This window comes from Pinus tabuliformis, chromosome 9 (assembly GCF_031772625.1).
Source record: "Pinus tabuliformis cultivar Carrire ecotype Pingquan chromosome 9, CPIR1, whole genome shotgun sequence".
Lineage (NCBI taxonomy): Eukaryota > Viridiplantae > Streptophyta > Pinopsida > Pinales > Pinaceae > Pinus > Pinus tabuliformis.
Genome location: NC_142307.1, coordinates 1,098,970,980 through 1,098,993,810, shown reverse-complemented (window position 1 = coordinate 1,098,993,810; position 22,831 = coordinate 1,098,970,980).

Genomic DNA, 22,831 nt, shown 5'->3' with positions numbered 1-22,831 from the left:
TAGCACAACTTTGGATCTGATTTTGAGGCAGTTCCCGAAGTCCAAATTAAGCCCAAGATAGCTCGTTGGAAATCCCTACCCGTCTACTTTCCAACCTAAGTGCAATTTATAGATTTGGATCTCATTTTCCCCTCCAAAAATCAAATCTCCCAACACTACTTCCTGTGGGTGCAAAAGGTGGCAAAAAGGTGATTTTTAGGGTGTTTTTGACCCTTTAGGCAACCCAGAACTTGATGAAATCCTTAGGTAATTCATGAGCATGCATAAATTTGCATAAAATATCCAGAAATGCAAATTTTTTCTCCAGAGGATCTCCCAATTATAAGCGCGCGCCAAGTGGCGCTACGCATTGGGCAAGAAAATCTGTTTTGAAGCCAAAAAAATCAAAATTGACAAAATTTTCTCCAAATTTGCTGAAATTTGGACTGAAGGTCCATCATTAAGTATCATGCTCATCCAAGGAGGCCTCGGCCAAGATATGAAGCCTATCATGCCTTTTGTGTCATTTTATTTCTCTCCTTAGTCTTGCATTCAGGATTTTGATCCTTGCTTTGCAAATATGATTTCACGCCCAATAATGATTTTTCATGTGCCTGAGCATGTCCTTGTCTTTGTTTGCCTTCACCAATAGTTCCTCAAGATGAATATTGGCCCTCTTAAGCCAAGCCTCTCAATCAGCCTCTATGTGCTGCTCCAATGAAGTGAACTCTATCCTCCTCCTTCGGGCAGCTTGGCGGTTTCGCGAATGTTTTGTAACTCCATGGTTGTATGTTGATCCCCCAAATGTCTGTTTCGCTACTCCAAATAGTTTATGACCCATTGAGCTCTCTGCAACTTGTCAGTCAATACATCTATCTCAGCCTTCTGCTCCTAAATAATCTCCCTCAACTTTGAGCTAGGAGAGCTCACATCATCATCAATGAGTATGAAATAAGTGTCTAGGCCTCTTGAAGGGCCCTCATGCTGCATAGGCTTCTTGCTTTTGTCCTGTACCTATACCTGTGCTACTGATGATGGCAACGAGACCCCTTCCACCCCAGGTGGAGATAGTACTCATCAGGTTGCTGCAAACAATCCCCTCATGTCTCTCTGATAGGTGACATATGTCAGCACACTAGTAGTCTCTACCTCCTGACCTCCATGCTGATATGAAGGTTCACCTGTATGATGGATAAACCTCTTGATGAGCTACTAAAACTGTGAAAAACGCATGGGAAATGAAGTCTTCCCATGTGATACCCTGCAAACCAAGTTGATGCACAACAATGATCTTGATGAGCGCATAGTGATAAATGTTGTTGTTCTGATGTTCAAGAGTCTTCTTCTGCACAAGAGTAGTCATCCTCTCGATGTTTCGGCACATGAAATATGGAATGTTCATCATCTTCACTCTCGTAAAATGCATAAAAAATCTGATATGGTATGTATATAGGCGTGAGAAGCGGTCCTCACAACTGAAGTATCTGATGATGAGTCTCATCAACGATGCATAAGATTCTTTCAAAAACCAGAAAGGGAACACCCCGTTGAGCTGTCTCACATAGCTAAGCCTGATATATGGTTCATAATGCACTCTCTCCACCTGCATTATTTTGTTCCACTCCTCACCTACATTCAGTATTCCCGTTGCTTGAGAAATGGTCTCCGTGTCAAGGTGAAATTTACACCAGCAAGAGTTACCTGACAATCATGCAAATGCAAAACAAATAACCGAGCCAACTCCTGATGATGTTGAATCTGAGCAATCATTTCACAATAATGAAAACATGACTGTTGTTGGAAACATGTCATGGCAAGTGGGCAAGCTTGTAGTTCAGTCAAAGAGGTGGGCTCTTCTCTGACATGTCTGCCACCCTTACGAGGCCTCCTCGGTGCATGAAGCTTTGTGGTAGAATCATTGTCTTGTTCATATGATGAATCCGTGTCTGTCATGGTGCTGCAAGGGTGTATATCAAGTATGTTTGATTGGTTTGAAAATGAGAAATAGGTGTTTGTTTTCAATGCCAAATGTGCCAAAGGGAAATGAGGGACTGTGAGGAATATGGGACAGTGGGAAAAGTGAATGATGGAGTTTGTCAAGTGAAATTTGAAATGTGCTAACAGTCACTTGATTGTGTTTAGGGATGTGGGGTTTTAGGAATTTGTTGCAAATGATATGGGAGAGGGAAAATGATAGGAAATGGTAGAATTTAGGATAGGGAAAATGGAAAATAGGGATATGAGTAGTTTGGAAGATTAGGGCATAGGGATTGACTATGATGATAGAATTATGAAAGGGAAAGGATCACAGGTGGGAAAGGAGACTTGGCACCAAAATTACAATTTCAAAACACCAATTTCAAAACCCAAAGGAGCAGATTTTGATACAAATATATGGTTTATATTTTCAAAATTTAAAATTTCAAATATTCCCTCCAAATCACAAAAAACACTATTTAATAGCAATGGCAAAGGATCACGTACTTATTTGGATCATAAAAGATTGAGTTGTTTGGAAAAAATTAGGAAGCAGTGATGAAATTCACTTGTCGGCCCTATGCGCTGCACGCACAACCCAGTGTGCCGCGTAGGCTGTATGCGCCGCACCTATTCAAATTAACACAGAGAATAGTGGCTCTATGCCCCACGACTTCTCGGTGTTCCGCGACTGCCTCCCAATGCGCCACGCAGCATTCCAATGCACAGTCCCAGCTTTCAACACAAATTTCGCTCCTCCAAAACTTAAGTCGACTTCAATTGACTTCTTGGCATACCAATGGATGTTTCAAACCATGAAAATATCTTATACAGTGATGGGTTTGATTTTTGTTTCTCAAAAATCCACTTTCTTATGTTTTAGCTTTGGCACTTTTTTCATTTTAATACAACTCTGTTCTTTTTGTTTCCTCTTTGATTTTTGGCTGAAATGATGAAACTTTTGACAATTTTTTGCAGGGATGATGGCATTGAGTTTCGGCAAAGAATGACTAGGGTTACATCTAAAATATCCAAGAACTGAAATTTTTTTAAATTTACATAGCAATTTATTACAAAAGACAAAATGTCGAATTTTCTTCAAAACAGAGTTTTGAAGAAAATTCATAGTCCAACAATATGACGATGAAATGTTTGAAATAAAAACTTGTTTAGAACCTCCCTCTGGCCTGCTGGCATTATTGGACACTTTGAAGATTGAATTCGCTAAACCCTAGACCTAGTGACTAAAATGACCCTTTGCTGACCAAGAGACCAAACATTGACTGTCATTGATTGGAAAATGATTTTAATGGACCTTGATGAAAGACCTGAGCCAACAGGTACAAGACATGAGGGGAATGAGTGACAAAAGCCCTTTCGTCAAATTATGGCATGCCCCTAACAGAATGCGGATGAATGAACTATATGAGACACCTAAAAATGAAATGCAATAAGAGCAATGATCTCTGACGGAGGGATGTAAAGACTGACTCTAACAAGGTTGACCTGATGAATCTAAGATTCTAAAGAGTCAAGTGGAGGAGTTAAATCGAGTATGCTTAGAGAATTTGCGGGTTGTCGGTCCACCTCTTCATCAATGTCCCATTGTACCGCATTATGAATATGACCTTGACCTCGAGGACTAGTGACCCTGCAAGCGCATCCTCTATTACACTGCATCAATTTCCATTTCACCAACTCACCCAACTCGGGCAAGGACTCACACCAAAAGAACCAACTACTAGGAGTGGCCCTTTAAACCTTTTTTGAAAAAACACCAACATAATATATGCAAGACTAGAAAGAAGAATAGCCACCCCTTCAGAAATGACCCTCTTTCGGCTGCCAAGTTGGGTGAAACCCACTACTACTGCACTAGACCACCTCACCCTGAGACACGAGCACCACTCGTCCTCCTTGCTTTTTAGGAAATTCCCAAACATTTTGACCAGGAGCAACCAACCTACGACTCTTGACCCTCCGCTTCATTGATTGCCCATGGGTGAATTACCAAAGGGGTGATTACCACAAATCACAGAAGGGCTTCCACCACCTTTGGTGGTCTCATCAACAAACGTCGGGCTCCCAATGAATCCTACTAAGAGAAAAATATTGGAGCACTCAACGAGCAACTCGAGAATTGTAGAGACAGTCAAACTTGAGAAATTCACCTATGGAAAAGAAAAGACAAAGACCCTAAGAGAAAACGTGGTAGCAAACCTTTCTTCTTGAATTCTAGTACACCCATACTTCGAGAATTTACCATTTGTCGATGCAGGTTGCAATGAACCATGGTCCCAAACTATTATATAGTATACCACCACCTATACGGAAGAAGCATCATACTCCTTAAAATAGATGTAAAACTTAGTATTCTTCAAGCAATGGTCAAGGAATGTCTTAACCGAGAAGCCACCCTGCACATTTGAAGATTTAACTCCCATCGCAATCCTACCACTTATCTCCTGAAACCCACAATAGAAGCTAGTGACCAAATAAGCGCTAATTAAACTCATGATACTCTTTAGAACCTTCAGTGCGTAGTCACCAAATGAAACTTCCTCAACATGCCTTATGTTATTGAATGTCGCATGGGAGAGGAGTTGAATGCCCCCCTCGTGCCTCTAAGTTTTCCATTACCACCCCCATCAAGGAGACTATGTTAATAATATATACTAAAAGAAAAGTGTTGAATTTATATCTTTAATTTTTTTCTAAAAATAAAAAACACATTGACACTCAAAAATTATGAATGCTCTATCTATTATTCAAAGATGAATAATGATGATGAATACTCTATCATTCTTATACCATGTTGATATTTAAAGACTATTCCCCAAGATGATAAGTAAACACAAAAACAAAAAGACATTTAAAGCATAATGGGTAACATACTAATATTTACATAGTGGAGAAATCTTCATAGCGAGTGAAGCTCCACTTAAATACCATGTTAATGCATTCACATATAATGAATTAATAAAAATAAATTTATTTCCTTTTTTTAGTCCTTGCCTTTGCCAAGGACTATAGAAATCGCCTGGTGGTCAAAGTCTCTTGACTCTCAATTAATTTTCCAAGATTTTGTAACTTTAACCAATTTTTTTGGAAAATGTTGAATATTTCTATTTTTTGTAAATCAAAAAATGTTTTCCTAATTTTTTAAAATATTATTTCTAATTTTCCATTGGCTAAGCGAGCCTTAATGTGACATAATTCCCCTGGAGGAGGGAAATTTAATTTCGATATTTGTAAGTGTCTGACAAGTAATTTTAAAATTAAAAAAAAAAAGATTAATTTTCCAAATGACCATTTTGTCAGTGAGTGCTCTGAAATTAACATCGACACTAACTCTATTAGCCTTACACTGTTAGTGCTCTGCCAAAGTCTTTTACATAAGTGAGGGGTGTGGTGGGGAGCATCTGCACTTTCGCACCTCTGCACTTTTGCACCTCCAATCACCTTCTGCCTAGGTAGGTTTGAAGATTATTGTAATATATTTGATTGTGTGGGACCAAACAACATTGTGTGGGGCCTGAATGAGGCTAGGATCGAATATCACTATGCACATTAAGTGACTTTCACTAGAGTGTGAAGCTGAATATTCAGAGTTGATTGTACGGGGCCTAAAATACTACTCGGGATCATTTAAAAGCAATATTTCAAAGCTACAAAGTTAATGGAGAGTAGTATTACATAGAATCACAAATGAGTGATTTTCAAAACTATTTTCGGCGGCTCTGATCATTCCACTATAATCAGTGGTTGATATCGAGTGCGGGGACCCTCTCCTAACCTATATCAACTTCTCACACTGTGGACCGGAATATATTAAAATGTAATTTATTTTGGCATTTATTCGATGAATCTTTCTATAAGAAAGACATCATTTGAGTGCTTAATATCATTTACTCTGATAATTTGTTTCCTTACTAGCCAATGTTTTACTTTGACTAAATTATCCTATTCATTTAAAAACTTTATCAAAGTAGAACCAACAAATCTTGTTATTCATGGTTCCCTAATACTAAGTTCATTTACGATCTCAGAATTGCAAACTAAATACATATTATCCAATATTAAATGAAGTGCCTTTTTAATGTGTGTGACGAAGAAGTGTTATGTGGGAGAATGGGCATGAGGAGCAAGGAATACAAACTTTCTTCTAAAATGTTTTGTACCTCTGCATCCATCTTACTCTTATTTTCCTTTGGACGTGTACATAAGCATTGCACTCAGATATTATATTGTGCATATGTTTCATCATGGTCCCTTACCACACTTAGAATATAATTAGTAACATATTATCATAAAACTATAAAACATCATAAAATTTATGCATGATAAAAACATCCTATTACAACAATTAAAAGAGAAAGGCAAAGAATGTGAAAAGGTGGAAGAAGAAGCTCCTATTCATTTAGAAACTTTATCAAAGTAGAATCAATGAATCTTGGTATTGATGCTTCCTAAATACTAAGTGCATTTGTGATCTCACATTTTTCAATTAAATACTTATTATCCAATATTAAATGAAGTGTTGATGTAATGTGTGGCTGTTCGAATGCCAAGGTTGTAAAATGTGGAAAATGAGTGTCCTACGAAGCTTACAAAAAAAAATATTGAATGAAGTGTTTTTTAATGTGTGTGATGAAAAAGTGTTGTGCGAGAGAACGGGTGTGTGGAGCAAGGAACACAAACTTTCTTCTACAGTGTTCTACATCTCCATATACATTCCCCTACCACACATCTCCCTCTCACACAACATTACATATTAATCAATTAATTAATGTGCAGAGGGAATAAGTGTGTGGAACAAGAACAGAAACATTTTTCCAGATACATATGCAAAAACTCTAAAATAAAAATTAAAAATTAAAAAATGCACAATAATTAGGAAATCGAAAGTTGTTGTAATAGTTAGCATATTTTTTCATTTTAAACTTATAGACATTCATCTATATGGAACAAGAGGTGTATAGATCCCATGATGTGTGTAGAGTAAAGGATGTGTAGAATAGGGGGTATGTGCAAGTGAATGAGTGTGCAGATAGAATGTGTGTGCAGAAAAAGAACATAAAGTATTTCCATACACATGAAATTATTTTAACTTTATTCAGAAACTTTAAAATAAAAAATTGCACAAATAATTGGGAAATAAAAAGCCACTACAACAATTAACATATTTTTTTTTCATTTTAAACATTTACACATTTAGCTATGTGGAATAACATGTGTATGGAGTCCAAGATGTGTGCATAGTACAGGATGTCTAGAACAGGGGTATGTGTAGGAGAATGGGTGTGCAGAGGATATGTGTGTGCAAAGCAATAACAAAAACTATTTCCTAAAGACATAAAATTATTTCAACTTTAAGTAGAAACTTTAAAATAAAAAACTACAGAAACAATTGGGAAATCAAAAGCTCTCTTGCCAATAAATGTAAGTTCTTTTTGTATTTATTTAGTGTATCAATGCGTAATCAAGACATCATTCAAGTGCTTAATATCATTTAGAGAACCTCTATTCCCCCACTTCCTCATCTCCACACACTTCTTTTGTACACTGCCCCATTTGGTGGTAATGCTTTGGCGAAATGTCTCATAAACTCATTCAATCGCCTGCGGCGTGGATTAATGCACTAATTTGAGATAACTAAAAAAAAAGTTTCTATTACTTCATGCTATTTCAAATTTTCATAGTTAAAGATTCTGCAGAAGAAATCCATGTGCAATGGAAACGTATATGCGAACATAAACTATGTGTCAAGGAAAAATGTTTTCTAATATTGTTTTACTAATCATAGGATTTGTAAATTTGATAAAATAATAAAATAATGCAAGAAATCACATTGCAAAAAAAAGAAAACACTACATAAGACAATGACCTAAATACACAACCTGCCTCTATTAGGGCCTATAGCAATCATGTTGTGGTCAATAGTGCCTTAACTATGGATTACTTCATCTATTCATTGTGAGTTTTTTCTTTTCGAAATGACATTACATGAAAATTTCACCCATGATTTTTGAGTGATTTTTCGTGGACTGGAATTATATTGGTATACCATGTTGTATTATTTCGTTGTACATTTTGTTTGAAATACATATGGATGCCAGTGGCAAAATATTCAAGGGGGTGGTCTCTAAAAGATATATGACTTTTAGCATCGGGAGGAAAGTATAATTTTGATCGTCATACATGTTAGTTAGTGTCTAACACATATCATGAATCACATATTGTCATTAGTTAGTATATAAAACATATCATGAAATTTTAAAAAGGTAATGTGACAATTCTAACCACTAATTATGTTTATTATGTATGTAGGTGCATTGGTCAGGTGTTCAAAATAAGATATCATGAATAACATATCATCATTAGTTAGTATCTAATACATATATTGAAATTTTAAAAGGTAATGTGACAATTGTAACCACTAGTTCTAGTTATTTTGTCTGTAGGTGCATTAGCCAGGTGTTTATCATGTAGTTTTTAGCATGCACATTCTAGAAGCATGTTTGATTACATTTCAAGGGAGCTCATTATAAAATTAAAAATTAAAAATAATTTTTCTCTAGGTTATATAGTGGTCATTCTAGTAGTTGCGAAATGTGAGGTATTTTCTCTCGAAATTGTATGGTTGCATATTGCACAATTCGTTTGAGGTGTGGAAAACAAGCTCATTTCGTACACGAGCACAAAATATGTAACATCTTTGTCAAGAAAGTGGTGCTTACTTATTTATGTATGTGAGTGCTTAGAACGTTTACACAATATATGTTATATCCCTGTAGCAATGAGGTCTACAGATCAAATTTGGATAATATGTGAGTTCTTAAAACATTTATACAATATATGTTACCATTGTGTAGGTGTTAGGTCTAAGGATAAGAATGTGAATATTCAATTGGACACTTTGTGATACGGTGTTAATGAGTTATTTGTATTGTAGATTGTTTTCGTACTTTGATTTTAGAACTTTTACTATGAGATGTTAATTGATTCAATAGGCGTAAATTACTTTTCATCAAGGGGGTGAGGGGGGATCATTTCAAAAGATGTCCTTGGGAATTATTTGTTGGGTTGTCATTTTGTTAAATGTCTCAAGTGAAGGATTTCTTGTCTAGGCTATACGATGATCATTTTATTGGTTGCATTATGTGAGTGATTTGTTCTCTAAGTTGTGTTGTGATGTTTAGTGTGAAAGTGTTTTCATTGTCCAAGTTTTTGTCCTTGCTCTAGGTGCTTTTGATTTTTAACTATATATTTTAGCATTATGAGCAGTAATATGTTTTATTCTTATTATTGTCTTGTTCTCGTCAACATTGGTATCTTTTTTTTCTATTGCATGTTGCATTCGTGCCTATGTTGCTAAAATATCAAATGTACCAATTGGGCAATTGGAAACGGATCTTGTAGCACCCCCTCTTCCCAGGTCCACCCAAGCAACCTGCCAACCGAGGTAAACATGTGATGAGAGAGGTCACTATAAGGGATTCAATCTCCTTGGTAACCTTAAGGAAATGGAAACGATGGAACATATCAAACCAACCTATCCACATCAAAAACAACACCCTCAAGAGATATGTCGGCCACTAAGACATCCTCTCCCTGAGTCCCACTGATGATATAACCCTTTTAACCCAAAGTTTCTCTCATGTTATAGGCAAGACACCAACTAGCAACCCAAATTCACTCTCATATGCCTATGTCCTAGTGACTGTGGACTTTTCTTAGCAAACCTGTGCTAGCGACCCCAAGATTTGAGCCACCTTTGAAGCCCAAAATCCTGACCTCTGCCTAGAACTTGATACAACCTTCAGAATCCATCAAATACATGAAAACAATGTTGATAAATCAAAAATAAACCTCAGGAATAGGCCTGAGCATCCCCAACTAGGACTGACATTCTATCAAACACTCGGCATCATTGCAACCTATAGGTCTAGGATACAAGACAAAGCATAAATGAATGGAAGAGCTTATGAAACATAAACAAAAGGAAAACATCCTTCTCCATTGAACTATTATATCATTAATTAGGTCGTGCATCCATCCATATAACAATTACAAGTGAATACATGAAATAATCATGACATGAACCAATCATTTAACCATGCGTATAACCAGCATAAAACCATATAAATATCAGAGATATGACAACCATTAAATCCACATATAAACTAGTGAAAAAGTAAGAGAAATTAGTTTTTATTACTCATAGGAAAATCTGATTAGGTTCCAGACTTCCATGTACCACCCGACCGTAGACATGGTTGAATCAAATATCTCTTCCATCTAGTCACCCTCGTGCCATATTCCAAGCATGAATGTGGGATCTCATAGAACAACCAATCCAAGAAAAACCAAGGGAATCTAGAGGTTAAACCACCTCCACCCTCACCAAACTGTGATCATACCAAAACCAGTGCTTCGATCACAACCGAACAAAACTTGGAGTACCATCCAAAATCCATCACTATCCTTGAGGAATTTTTGTCTCCTTGTCTCTTAGGATTTACTGCAATCCAATCTTAGATCACTAGGCCCTAAACCGAGACTAGTCTCTCAGGCTTTACCATAATCTAAAATCAGATTCCTAGGCCCTAAACCTATACTTCTCCCTCTAGATTTACTGTGTATCCTGCCAAAACTGGTCAAGGGATTCCTAGGCCTTTGGGAATGAACCTTGAGACCACCCTTGCCCTGGATTCTAAAATCCATCCAACAAACCAAATCTCAAAACCAAGATAAACATCCCAACATTCCATGGCATCTAGAAAAAGGAAAGGCTAGGCTAAAAAGCATTGTCATAACCCAACAAAAATATGCCACCGACAGCAAGAGAACCATACACCAACATGCAAATCCATGCATGTCCAAACCAGCTAGGAAATCACACATGCAAAAAGTTACCAACAATTATTCATGCTGAAGCTACTGATCCTCCTCTTCTTCCTTGATCCTTGCTTCCCTTCCTTTCCCTTTTCTTGCTTTTCCTTCCTTGATCCAAAGCTAGAGTGCTATAAGAAAACTCTAAGTGACCAAGAGTGAAAGAGAGAGAATAATGAGGGAGATCCAAACTTGAATTGAAAAAAGGTTAGAAAAAGCTTTCCCATTGATCCTCCGAAGCCTTTTTATTAATGAGGCCTCCATTTTCTTCATTTTACATTATTTTCCTTCAATTTCCTCCCCACATGCAACCTATGACCTTTCACCTTACTTTTATCCTAATTTCATTTATTTCATAAATAAATGTGACAAAATTCCTTTCTGCCTTTTAATGTCTTTGACAATTTTCCTTAGCTAAAACACACATCCAGTGATGCCCACTAGGATATGTTTGCCCAACATTCAACTTGGAATAAGTTTGCCTTAACCGTAGTCATATTTTTCCTTTATTAACTTTTATTACATGAAATTTTCACCAGGGTTGTCACAGAACCCTCCCCCTTGGGGAACATTCTCCTTGGTTTTAAACCACACCAAGACCTTAGGAAAACCGCTAAAATGCAAACATAATGCCCATGGATCTTTATAACTTAGCTCTTTGCAGTATTTTCAATGAAATACCTGCTCAAAAGAAAAACATCATGACAACATGACAATATAACAACCATCATAACATGACACCATACCTCTTATTGGAGCTTTATAACTTAGCTCATGGCATATTTACATCCGTATACATATACATACATATATCAAAACATCAGCAAAACATATACCAACATCAAACCAAAACTGCTTTGCCTCAACCAGAAAACAATGAAGGATACAGGGCTCGCATCTGGTCTACCATCTCCCATGTAGCGTCTTCAGGCCCAAAGTGCTTCCATTTCACTCTAACTTTCTCTATGGCTTTGTTCCTAAGCATGAGATGTTTTCACTGCAACATGCACTCAGGCTCCGGCTGGAACTCTCCTTCTTGCTCCACCTACAATATAGACCAATCAATAACATGATCAACATCCTTTACATACTTCTTAAGCAATGAAATATGGAAAACATCATGGAATTTCATTGTTGGAGGAAGTGCAAGTCGATATGCCACTGGTCCAATCCTCTCAAGGATCTCAAAAGGCCCATAATACTATGGTGCCAACTTGGCACACGAAAAAATCCTCAAAGAACTTTTCTTAGGCTTAATGCACACATACATTTTTTCCCCAACCTAAAACTCCTTGAACACCTTGTATTGATTCACATAACTCTTCTATCTTTCATGTGTTTCCTTTAGATTCTTCTTCATAACCTGCATTCCTTCTCCATGTTTGCAAACATGTCTGGTCCAATAAGTACCCTATTCATTGGATCACTCCAGCTGATGGGAGTGTTACAACTCTGCCCATAAAATGTCTCAAAAGGACTTATCCTCAATGACTCATGAAAACCATTGTTGTATGTGAACTCAACCAATGGAAGATACTCCTCCCATTTCTTCTACCGGCGCATCACGTACATCCTCAACATATCCTCTAAGATCCTATTGACCCTCTCTGTCTATCCATCTATCTGCAGATGATAAGTTGTGTTTAAGGCCAACTCTATACCCAAACCTACAAATAGCTCCTTCCAAGACTTGGAAGTGAACTTTGCATCCTTGTCCGACACAATCTTCTTTGGAACACCATGCAGTCTCACTATCTCTCTAATGAACACATGTGTCACCTTACTAGCTGAATATGTAGTCTTTATTAGAATGAAGTGAGCTACCTTTCTCAACCTGTCAACCACGACCATAATAGAATCATACTTCTTTACTGTCCTCTAAAGACTTGTGATGAAATCCATGAAAATGATCTCCCATTTCCATTCTGCAATCGCTACAGGCTGAAGTAAACCACCTAGATTCTTACAATCTACCTTTACCTGCTAACAATCTAAACATCTAGCCACAAAATCCACCATGTCCTTCTTCAAATTCAGCCAATAGTAGAACTTATTTACTATTGTCAACATCTTCTGATATCCTAGATGACCCAAGTATCGCTTGGCGTGAAACTCCCTCAAGATAAGCTTCTTGAGCTCACATCAATTCAACACATAGATCCTGTCTCTAAACCTGATCAAACCATATGTTGTAAGACGATAATCTTCATCCCAATCACCTCTACATGTAACTATGCCTGTACCTATGCTCTACTGTAATATGTGCATAATCTCCATGTATTTGTCATCTTGTTGTCTTGCCTGCAAGATTCTATCTTGTAACTTTGTCCCATAAGAGCTCATAGTTGTTATATGATTTACCTGTACCTTCCTACTCAGAGCATGTATAACCCACTTCTCCTTCCATTTTATGTATCTGATCTAGAAGTCAAACTCACTAAGGGTAGCCAACCATCTAGCTTGCCTGAGATTTAGATTCAGCTGGTCAAACAAATATCTCAATCTACTGTGATTGCTCATCAATGTAAACCTCCTGCCAAGAAGATAGTATCTCCACATCTTCAATGCATGTATAATTGTTGTTAGCTCAAGATCATGCGGGTAGTTCCGCTCATTCTCATTCAGTTTTTGTGACTCATAGCACACTACTTGTCCTTATTTCATGATAAATCCTCCAAGTCCTCTCTTGCAACCATTTGTACACACTACAAACTCCTTGTCTGGATCTGCAATCTTTAGCACCAGTGCATGTGTCAACAACTTCTTAAGCTGCTCAAACCTAGCCTCACACTCCTCTGTCCATTTGAAATTCTTACCTTTCTTCTACAATGATGTGATAGGATATGCAATGTATGAGAAGTTCCTGATGAACCTCCTGTAGTAACCTGCTAATCCCATAAATGATCTCACCTAATCTACATTCTTAGGAGTTGCACACTCCATGATGACCCTTATATTTCTGGATCTACAGCTATGCCATCCTTGGAGACAACATGCCCCAAGTAATGTACCTTCGTCTGAAGAAGTTGCACTTGCGGATTTTAGCATATAACGGATGCTCTCTTAGCAACCTCAACATTGTTGCTGAATGCTCGACATGTTCTTCCTCATTCTTAGAATACACCATTATGTCATCAATGAATACAATAACAAAATTTTCCAAATAAGGATGCAACATGTTAAGTTCCTATAATAGGGATAATAATTTTGAATTGACTATGTTGAGTCTTGTAATATTGTACATACCTTTGCTTTTTTGCAAATGTTTTCCATATTAAAAAATGAAAAGAGGGTATGTCCTAAAAGAATAATAAAAGGACCAAAATAAAGAAACATCAGAAAAGATATAAAATATGAACCCCGCAAAAAGGAACAAAAATAAATTCTGAAAGTGTTGCACATTCAAATGCCACTACTCTTAGTTTACTTTTCTTTTGCAAATAAGATTGTGTGCAGCTTGTCCAAAATGCCACAATTCATGATGATCATACAGTTAAATCTTGATTATTCATGCTTTTAAATTTCATGTCATGATATTTAGTGAATAAAGATCTGACCAAACCATTTAATCTTGGTGGATCATTAGTTAGGTAGAGAATAAAAATGAGCTCATAAGTTTATTTTGAGCCATTGGAAGATATAACGTTATAAATAAGTTAGTTTTCTTATCAAAAGAAAATAAAAGGGTCAGCAAGCTCAAATGCACCCATAATAAAGGAAAGAAAAAATGTTAGAATAAATTGAAGGGTAGTTATAATACTTTCGAAAAAATCATAAGCATCATTATGCTTATCAAAAAATATCATCTTAACCCTTCCCATGTGAAAATCCCCTTCCCTTGTTTAAAATCCGTTTTCCCTTCCTAAAAACCCTATTTCCACGCTTGGAAACCATTTTCCCTTGTAAAATCCATTCCCCTTCGAAAAAATCCTTTTTCCCCTTATCCTAACACATTTCCCCACTTTATATTATTAACCCCACACTATATTAATCCTCGACCCATCTCATATTAATCTTCGCTTAATAAATTGAATTGAAAACCTAGTTTTTAATTAAATTTAATACCCAGCCCCATATCTTTAAAAAACCCCCGTCCATCGTCTGATCTTTCATCAAATCCAACGATCCACATGCACTATCGTATCCCCTGACTTCTGACATTTAAAACTAATGGGGGGTTGCGAAATGGGTGGTTTCACTCACCCCCTCCCCTGCTACACGTCACCACTACATTTCATCGCATCCCCCCAGTCCCAAATCACCATACCACCTTTTGTCGTGCAATAATCCACCAAACCACTTCCAAAGGTTATGCGATAAACCACCCATGTGCTAAAGCATCCACGTCATAAACCACCCATGTGCATTAAATCGCCAATTCCCAAAGAAAATACAAAAGAACCCAATATTTCACTATTTCGCTATTGTTGTTGTGGAAAAAGACCCAAAGACCTCGCTAACTGGAATTTTAGCCCCTGCTGCCACCTAGACCCTACCACAGGTAATCCTCAGTGCTCTTCTTCATTAATTACATATAGAAATTGATAAAAGAATCAAATTTAATGGCTTCTCGGAGCGTTCAAAATGTAAACCCTCTTCAACCTCCAGTGTCAGATGTCGAACACATTCCCTTGGCCGATAAAGACATTAAAATCATTGATACTGTGACAGATTGCAACCTTTTGGAGCTCCACTGGTGGAGCCATGACAAATCCATTAACCAGGCAGATGATATCCGTTTGTGGGATTCAAATTTTCCTAAATACATATTCCCACAGACCTTTCAATTCCCTGAACTTATTAGATTCTGTCAGATTAACTATTTTCCTAATGAAATAGTTTTAGTTACCCCAAACCAAGAGATCCTTTTCCCAATCACTGCTTAATCCATCAATCAGATGCTACATATTCAACCACAGCCTGATGAAGTGCCAATATCCATTGAAACCCTTACTCAATTCTACTTGAAGCTAGACTTTCCCAAAAGATTCTAAATATTCCAGAATTTCCTTCCACCATCATTAGAAACCCCAAAAGATAATCCTCCATACTCAGCATCCATTTTTTCAGAGAGAAACAGACAAATTGTCACCATGCTATCATGTGTTTTAGGGTATTTCACTGATGAATATGTGGATGCATCTATCCTTGGTTTCTTAGCCATATTTTTCCCAGGTCAGCCTCCAGCTTCCACTTTCAATTTTGCCCAATACCTAGTAGATGCCATCCATGATCAGGGAGTCAAGCTACCAGAAGAAGGAGTGTTCAAATACTCCTTACTTTTGTTCCATATGTTTTTATATTTCCAATCATAAGGGTTTGCAGTTAGCCTCCAAAAAATGGACACATAGGGTAATCCCCAATCTGTTTTCTTTTGGACATCATTGATCAGAAAGGATTCCACAGAATACAGCTATAAAGACTTCATTGATTCATTTGTTTATCTAGTTGTTAATGTGCTAAGAAGTAGCATTCAGCCTAGAATCGGTGAAGAGATAAAGAAGGTGTTACAATTGTGAGATAAAATTAAAATAGGAGACTGGTATTTATACCAAAATCATACAGAGATCAGAGTGTATGGAACCCAACTAGTTCCATACAAGCTTCCCAAATACCTCCCAATCAGGATATTTGCTTTGGAATACATCAGACAAATCTTGAATTCTAATGAGATCCACTTCCTTTCAACTAAAAAGAAAACCCAATTCAAGATTAAAAACCAAATAGGGACTTTTATATGCAATAATAGAAATGTTGGCAAGGAAGCAAACAAATGTTTACAAGGTTTCAAGTTCAGCAACAGTTTCAAATGGCCTTATGACCCTTTGGGTGTCATAAGTAAGTTAAGAGTCAAATTCAAGTTGACCCCTTTCATTCATGAGTCAATGCCTGAAATTGAAAAGTATTCCAACCAATCATAGTGGTTGGAAAACACTCTATAGGAGGTGGATAATCAGGTTGATACTAGTTCTTTCCTGCATACTCCAGACCCACAAGACAAAAATTCAAAAAGGGCTAGAGAAGAAGGATCCTACTTAGCAGAAACTACTTTTGATATTAAATTCAAGCTTGTGAGCAGAAAGAAAACTAAGCTAAATCCATTAATAGACCAGGAAAAGATAATTTAAATAGAAAAAGATATTATTATCATGGGTGATGCACCCTCAAAACATATAGAAGAAACACCTCTGCCATCATCTTCCAGTGCAGAAATCATTCAAAACCATAATAATGCGGAAGTTTCATCATCTAGAAAACCAGTTGAGAAAGAGAAAGATATCATGGAAAAGTACAAAGAGATTAAAATCAGAAATGAAGCATTAAAGGCTGCTATATGTACCCAATACTAGAAGAAAATGCCCAGTGATCAGAGTAGGTTGCTTTCAGCATTTTACCTCAAAACAAGGAAAATGCAGATGACCCTCCTACAGCAAGAGGTAAAGTCCCCAAGAACTTCAGAAGATTATAAGAAAACAACCTTTCAAATTCATGCCAAGGATTTGCATCTGATCGACCAAATTGAATTTCACAAATAGGTAGGAGATATGTTATATTCAACCATGACACATACAGCTCCAAGTGTCCAAAAATTGAAGAATTCTCTTGAAAATATATAGTCACAGTTAAAACTGGAAAGGACCTCATCATAAGTAAAAGACAACAGGATTAAGTCACTGGAAGATTTGGTAATTGAAATTGGCTATAATCCAATTGACATCAAGGCAACAGAAGAACTTATAAAATAGAAAAATGCAGACATAGCTGCAGTGAAGAAACAGTTAAAGCTACCTGTTAGAGTCGGTCTAGTAGCCCTCCACCAGAGATCAAAACTCTTTGCATTTCATAATTAGGTGTCTCATCAGTGTGGTCATGTTGCATCCCGTTAGGCATGCCACAACCCTGGTGGAGAAACTTATGCCTTTTATTCCCCTCTTATTTGGCACTGCTGGATCATGTTTTCTTGAGTAAATTTTTCACAAGGTCATTTCCCTGTTTTCAATGTCAAGGTCATAGGTCTAGGGTTGAGTCAAGCTTTCTCTTGCGATATCACAAAGGACCAGCAGGCCAGAGGGATGTCCATCATAAAGCATCATTTTAATAACTCTTATCATTGTACAGTTAGTTTTTTACCTTATTTTCAAAAACCCTGTTTTTGAAGACAAAGGTCATTATCTCATTTTTGTAAAAATTTGTAAAAAGTTAAAATTCTCCGAAAGTTGGCATGCAGCCTTGGTCTCCTTGCCAAGACATCTCCGAAGCTATCCCTGCAAAAATTTTCAAGAGAACTCATCATTTCAAACAATCTATTTTGAAAAAGGAAACCAGAAGTCAGCAGCAATTAATTCAAAAAGTGTCATTTCAAAAACATTATAAAGTGGGTTTTGGGAAAATTAAATTCAAAAGTGAGCCTATAAAAGCCCCTCCCTCCTCATTAGTAACTTATTTCCCTCTCAACACTTCAAGAGAATACTTGTCAAGTCGATTTCAAAGTTCATTGGGCGAATTGGGAAATTACAGTGGCGCGCTACGCATCAGAGGAGGCACGCCACGCGTTGGGGGCGCGCTACGCATCAGTGCGCATTTTCCAATGCTAAATAACTCAGGTGCTACGCATTGGAGGAGCGCTACGCATCAGGCTGGGTGTGCTACACGTTGGATTTCTTGCTCGGGAAATCGCCAGCAAGCCACCAAAACTACTTCTCTCTCAAAATCTTTTCAGGTAGGCCTCTAATCCATGGGGATTTTGGTTTGGCTAAGATGAATGAGCAATGAACATGCAAAAAAATGCCATGTTAATATGAAGTAAAAGCCCTACCTTGCTGTATCAAATTTTAAAAATGCAAATGTGCTAGGGTCTCATTGAAATTTGCTGCCCAAGGTTACCCATTTTCCATTCCTCTTTCCCCATATTTTTCCATGCAAATCATATAATTTCCCTATTAAAATCATTAAAATCCCTAAACCCTACTAATTCCTAAAACCCTATGTAAATTTTATAAACCCTACTTCCCATTAAAATCCCACAAATTATGATTATATATGTTCCATGTTCCTTTCCTAAAATTTCCTTTCCCATTTGTTTTCCCTAATCCCCTTAATGTTCCCTTTTCCCTAACATTTCCCATGTGTGTTTGTCCCCTTGGTAACAGCATTTAAACAAGTCAAAACAGCAGTTCATTGGGTGCACAGTCAGCATTATTTTTCAGTCACTTACCTCCAAAACCATGTCAGAAACCAAAACAGATTATGAGCAAAGTGATGACCGTGAAACAACACCAGAGGTAGAGGTGCCAAGGAGGCATCACAGGGGTGGTAAAGGTGGTCAGAATGTCAGGGAGGAGCCCACCTCTTTGGCTTATCTACAAGCTTGTCCACTTGCAGTGTCATGTTTCCGATATCTATCATGCTATGAATATTGTGAGAGAATCTCCCAAATTCAACACCACAAGGAATTGGCCCGCTTGTTTGTCCTACATTTGCACAATGGGCATGTGAATCTTGTAGGAGTGGACTTCACATTGTCACCCGAGATTGTTGCTCAAGCAACAGGGATACCCAATATTGGAGAAGAGTGGAACAAGCGCCAGCAGTTGGACAGATTTCATTATGAGCCATATATCCAACCTATATATATGAGGCACCTAACTGGTGTTTTTCCCTTCATATTCTTAAGAGACGAGTATGCACCTTTGATGAGGATCATCATTCGCTATTTCACTTGCGAGGGCAGATTTTCACGTTTATATTCGTACCATATCCGTTTGTTGATGCATTTCACACGGGTACGAATGATGAACATTCCATTCTTCATGTGCCAAAATATAGAGAGGATGGTGCCTTTGGTGCAAAGAAAGAGCCCAACACAGCAACACAAGAGCATCTATCATTATGCACTAATCAAGATTGTGGTCATGCATCATTTGGCACAACAGGGTATTCCATGGGAGGATTTCATTTCTCGTGACTTGTTCACAGTGCCACAGCCACCTCCTAAGGTTGTTCGTGATGAGGGAGGGCCTTCACATCAGTTTGATATTCCAAAGCCCGAGCATGTCAGCACTCCTCCTTATGTTACATATCAGAGAGGCCAAAGGGTCTTATTTGCATCTGCACGGCGAGTATTATCTCCACATCAAGTGGAAGGGGTCTCGCCTTCTTCATCAGCACAGCGAGTGTTATCTCCACATCAAGTGGAAGGGGCCTCGCTTTTGACAGCAGCACAGGTACCAGAGAGAGGCAAGCAGCCCAAGATTGATGAGGGGCCATCAGGTGTTCCAGGCATAGATGTTGTTGACCTTGATATCAAATCTCCTAGCCTAGAGTCAAAGGAGATCATCCAGCAACTAAGGGCTGAAAATGACTTGTTGCGGCAAAAATTGGAGATGGAAAATTGGACAATTACTTATTTATAGCAGCGCAACAAGCAATTAGAGGATGAACACTCTCTTGATGAGTTGCGGAGGATCCATGAAGACCGCAACTTGGCTCGCAAGAGACCCGGTGATTTGACACCTATTGAGCGAGAGGCTATGCTCATCCGGGTCAATACTCATTTGGAAAAGTTGCTGGCCAAGGCAAACACGGAAAAAGACATGCTCCGACACATGAAGAATCACTATTGGTCTCGAATGCATGTGTGTAAAGCAAGAATGAAGGTGCTCAAAGGACGGTTGGCCAAGGCACTAAAACAGAGGAAAAGGCCCGATCCCCTTCATATTTTGGCTGAGGCTTCCTTGGAGGAGCATGTTACTAAATGACACACCTTCAGCTCAAATTTCAGAGAATTTGGAGCAATTTTGGTCATTTTTTATTTTTTTGGTCAAAAAACAGGTTTTTGCCCTCAACGCGTAGCGCGCTGCGCGCTACCCTGAAGATGGGCAAGTTCATTTCTCAAAAACTCAGCATTTTTGGATTTTTCATGACAAATTACACTTGCTCAGCAATTTCCAAGACATTTCATCAGGTTTTGAGCCCTCAGAAGGTCAAAAAACATGCAAAAAATGACTTTCTGCCACTTTTTGGACACACAGGAAGCAGTCTTGGGAGATTGCAATTTTGGAGGGGCAAATGGACACCAAATTGAGAAATTCCACTTGGGTTGGAAAGTAGCCATCCAGACCTTTCCAACAAGCCTACTTTTGCCTCATTTGGATGCTGGAAAGTGCCTCAAAATATGGCTCAAAGGCGCGCTATGCGTTGAGAATTGGGGCGCTACGCATCAGAGAAATTTGCCAGATTTTCACCCAGAGCTCAGCAAAACGCAGATTTGACTAGTTTTGACTTTTTGGAGTGATCTTTCATCCTCCTTGATGTAATTGATGTAATTTTATAATGTCATGGCACTTATTTATCTCTTCTAAAAGATTCATTCATAAAAAGTCAAAAATTTAATGAATGAATTGGTTTCCTAGCTTATAGAGGCAAGTTGTTTTAATTGCCTAGATTTTAGTGCTCAGTTTAGAATTGGTTGAAACAGCTCCTAGAAGGATGAGCTCGACCCCTAGAGGAAAGGAAAGGTGTTGGCTTGCCTATATTATGTATTTTCTTAGCCATTTTCATGGTTGGACTCTGGAGGGATAAGCTTCTATTGTATTACACTTTGTATCTCTGCAATTTTGGCAAAGGAAAGACCAGAGTTTTGCAGCACTATTTGGGATTCCTGTGGTTATTTGTGTTGATGGTGTGCTTCTCTCATGTACTTGTAAGATTTTTTATGTGTATCAATTTCCTATTTCTCTTTTCTGCACATTAAGTAAATGAAGTGTTAAGGTAGAATTCATAATTTATATGCTCTGCCTTTAAGTTTGCTTAATATCTATGTTTTCCTCTGTCTAAAGAGCACTCTCGACGGTTTCTTGCTCTCTTTAGCTCCTCACCAGTCATTCCTATTCATTCACTTAAATCAAAGGCATCAAGACAATCTCCTACCTTGCCCCAAAAAGACCTCTGCAAAAGCTGTGTCCCATCCCCGCACCCAAAATTTCTCTCCCCCCTATTTTCCACCAAAACCCTAAAAATCTGAAATCAAACCTTCTCAATCAGTTTACTAGCCTAAAATCAGTGTTATTTATTGGTCATCTCCGCCCTTTGAATACCTTTTGCCGAGATAGACCCGGAGAGAGCCCTCTCCTGCCCTGTAGGGCTAGCTACGAGGCTAAGTGGTTTGATGTTGCCTTGGATTTTGTCTTTTTCAGCCTGAGGCCAAATTCAAGCGCTAACACTACCAACCACTGAGCATCCATAAACCAAGGAGGTTTTAGAAATAGTTAATCAAAAGGATGGGATGATGAATTTAATCATACAGTTGACAACTCAACTAAAGGAAATGGAGACAGAAATGGATAAACTTGTACAAGAAAAACAAGCTAGCAAAGAAGCAGTTCCCATTACTGTTATTACCATAGGATCTACATTAACACCGTATCTACATCAACACATGCATCAACATCAGTTCTAGAAACTATAGCAGCAACAACATCAACAAGACCAACAACCCACCCCACTGATGAGGACAGCAAATTGATTAAAGCAATGGAAGATATGTCCATTAAAACAACACGGATTAATAAACACAAGGAACAAGTAAAGAGCTTAGAAGAGGAAAATAAATTAGCAGAAGTAATGCATCAAGCTGAAAAACAAAAAGCCAATAGACTGAGGGACATAATCCACAAGCTAGAAAAAGAGTTGTCACTAAAAGAGCCTTTAGCCCAAGCAAAGCAACATTTGTGGGCCAATATCATTAACTCAGTTAATGATATTTGGCCTTCTATACAGGTAATATTTGAGCACAATGATTTGGTGAAGGAAGCTGGTGATGAAATTCAAAAGGTAAAAGTAGATCTTGGAAAGAAACAAGAGGAAGCCTCCCAAATAATCAAATTCCTAAACTCTAAGAACAAGTATGAATTAGAAGATCTCGGGATAACTAATAGAACAGAGACTATACTAGAAGTGAAGAAAGTGATTTCAAAAATAA